This window comes from Phalangium opilio, unplaced genomic scaffold, assembly GCF_054372755.1.
Source record: "Phalangium opilio isolate 3A_F unplaced genomic scaffold, DU_Popi_V2 ptg000056l_1, whole genome shotgun sequence".
NCBI classification, from domain to species: Eukaryota; Metazoa; Arthropoda; class Arachnida; order Opiliones; family Phalangiidae; genus Phalangium; species Phalangium opilio.
In genome coordinates this window covers 1,959,244-1,962,424 of record NW_028324175.1, presented here as the reverse complement: position 1 = coordinate 1,962,424, position 3,181 = coordinate 1,959,244, and the positions used below count along the sequence as shown (strand labels likewise).

Below are 3,181 nucleotides of genomic sequence, written 5' to 3'. Positions count from 1 at the left end.
AACTCTGACATTTTACGTTACATCTGAGACCCCACAACACCTCTTCCGGTGGGCTCGAACCACCAACCTTTCGATTAAGTGCTCGACGCGCTAATTATTGCGCCACGGAAGGCCAAAAATTAAATGTTCGTCAGGTATTGTGGAAAAACTCTGACATTTTACGTAACATCTGAGACGTCACAACACCGCTCCCGGATGGGCTCGAACCACCAACCTTTCGATTAACAGCTGAACGCGCTAACCATTGCGCCACGGAAGCCCAAAAAATAAATGCTCGTCAGGTATTGAGGTAAAACTTTGACTTTTTACTTCACATCCGAGACCTCACAACACCGCTCCCGGATGGGCTCGAACCACCAACCTTTCGATTAACAGCCGAACGCGCTAACCATTGAGCCACGGAAGCTCAGAAATTAAATGGTTGTCACGTATTGTGGAAAAGTTTTGACTTTTTACGCTACATCTGAGACCCCACATCACCTCTTCCGGGTGGGCTCGAACCACCAACCTTTCGATTAACAGCTGAACGCGCTAACCATTGCGCCACGGAAGCCCAAAAATTAAATGTTCGTCAGGTATTGTGGAAAAACTCTGACATTTTACGTTACATCTGAGACCCCACAACACCTCTTCCGGTGGGCTCGAACCACCAACCTTTCGATTAAGTGCTCGACGCGCTAATTATTGCGCCACGGAAGGCCAAAAATTAAATGTTCGTCAGGTATTGTGGAAAAACTCTGACATTTTACGTAACATCTGAGACGTCACAACACCGCTCCCGGATGGGCTCGAACCACCAACCTTTCGGTTAACAGCCGAACGCGCTAGCCATTGCGCCACGGAAGCCCAAATATTAAATGTTCGTCAGGTATTGTGGAAAAACTCTGACATTTTACGTTACATCTGAGACGTCACAACACCGCTCCCGGGAGGGCTCGAACCACCAACCTTTCGGTTAACAGCTGAACGCGCTGACCATTGCGCCACTGAAGCCCAAAAATTAAATTTTCGTCAGGTATTGAGGTAAAACTTTGACTTTTTACTTCACATCCGAGACCTCACAACACCGCTCCCGGATGCGCTCGAACCACCAACCTTTCGATTGACAGCCGAACGCGCTAACCATTGAGCCACGGAAGCTCAGAAATTAAATGGTTGTCACGTATTGTGGAAAAGTTTTGACTTTTTACGTTACATCTGAGACCCCACAACACCTCTTCCGGGCGGGCTCGAACCACCAACCCTTCGATTAACAGCTGAACGCGCTAACCATTGCGCCACGGAAGCCCAAAAGTTAAATGTTCGTCAGGTGTTGTGGAAAAACTCTGACATTTTACGTTACATCTGAGACGTCACAACACCGCTCCCGGGAGGGCTCGAACCACCAACCTTTCGGTTAACAGCTGAACGCGCTGACCATTGCGCCACTGAAGCCCAAAAATTAAATTTTCGTCAGGTATTGAGGTAAAACCTTGACTTTTTACTTCTCATCTGAGACCTCACAACACCGCTCCCGGATGGGCTCGAACCACCAACCTTTCGGTTAACAGCCGAACGCGCTAACCATTCGCCACGGACGCCCAAAAATTAAATGGTCGTCAGGTATTGTGGAAAAACTTTGGCTATTTACGTTACATTTGAGATCCAAAAACACCGCTCCCGGGTGGGCTCGAACCACCAACCTATTGGTTAACAGCCGAACGCGCTAACCATTGAGCCACGGAAGATCAGAAATTAAATGGTTGTCACGTATTGTGGAAAAGTTTTGACTTTTAACGCTACATCTGAGACCCCACAACACCTCTTCCGGGTGGGCTCAAACCACCAACATTTCGATTAAGAGCTGGACGCGCTAATTACTGCGCCACGGAAGCCCAAAAATTAAATGTTCGTCAGGTATTGTGGAAAAACTCTAACATTTTACGTAACATCTGAGACGTCACAACACCGCTCCCGGATGGGCTCGAACCACCAACCTTTCGGTTAACAGCCGAACGCGCTAGCCATTGCGCCACGGACGCCCAAAAATTAAATGGTTGACAGGTATTGTTGAAAAGTTACGACTTTTCACGCTACATCTGAGACCCCACAAATCCTCTCTCGTTTGGGCTCGAACCACCAACCTTTCGGTTAACAGCTGAACGCACTAACCATTGCGCCACGGAAGCCCAAAAATTAAATGGTCGTCAGGTATTGTAGAAAAACTTTGGCTATTTACGTTACATTTGAGATCCAAAAACACCGCTCCCGGGTGGAATCGAACCACCAAGCTATTGGTTAACAGCCGAACGCGCTAACCATGCCACTGTTCAATTTTAAGTGGATATAACATATATTCATTAAATCTTTTTTCATGAATCTTTAACACGAATTATTATAAGACACCATTGTTAAATCTATTTTTTATTTGATTAAATTAAATTGTTAAATTAAATTAAGCAGATAGGCACGGGGCTTACAAGTCACAATGTGACTTAGCCCCGTAGCAAACTGAAATGTAATGAAAAGTAAAAAATAAACATTTTTGAATTTGAATTTGAATTTGAACCATTGAGCCACGAAAGATCAGAAAATAAATGGTTATCACGCATTATGGAAAAAGTTTGACTTTTCACGCTACATCTGAGACCTCACAACACCTCTCCCGGGTGGGCTCGAACCACCAACCTTTCGATTAACAGCTGAACGCGCTAACCATTGCGCCACGGAAGCCCAAAAATTAAATGCTCGTCAGGTATTGTGGAAAAACTCTCACATTTTACGTTACATCTGAGACGTCACAACACCGCTCCCGGGAGGGCTCGAACCACCAACCTTTCGGTTAACAGCTGAACGCGCTGACCATTGCGCCACTGAAGCCCAAAAATTAAATTTTCGTCAGGTATTGTGGAAAAACTCTGACATTTTACGTTACATCTGAGACATCACAACACCGCTCCCGGATGGGCTAGAACCTCCAACCTATAGGTTAACAGCCGAACGCGCTAACCATTGAGCCACGGAAGCTCAGAAATTAAATGGTTGTCAGGTATTGATGAAAAGTTACGACTTTTCAAGCTACATCTGAGACCCCACAAAACCTCTCTCGTTTGAGCTCGAACCACCAACCTTTCGGTTAACAGCTGAACGCGCTGACCATTGCGCCACTGAAGCCCAAAAATTAAATGTTCGTCAGGTATTG

At 45.9% G+C, this 3,181-nt stretch overlaps 1 non-coding gene across 1 annotated transcript; it reads right to left on the bottom strand.

The window, feature by feature from the left end:
- Positions 1-1,067: 1,067 nt before the first annotated feature.
- TRNAD-GUC (transfer RNA aspartic acid (anticodon GUC)) lies at positions 1,068-1,140 on the bottom strand. The gene has a single exon. It is a non-coding gene; the product is annotated as a tRNA-Asp (tRNA).
- Positions 1,141-3,181: the final 2,041 nt, after the last annotated feature.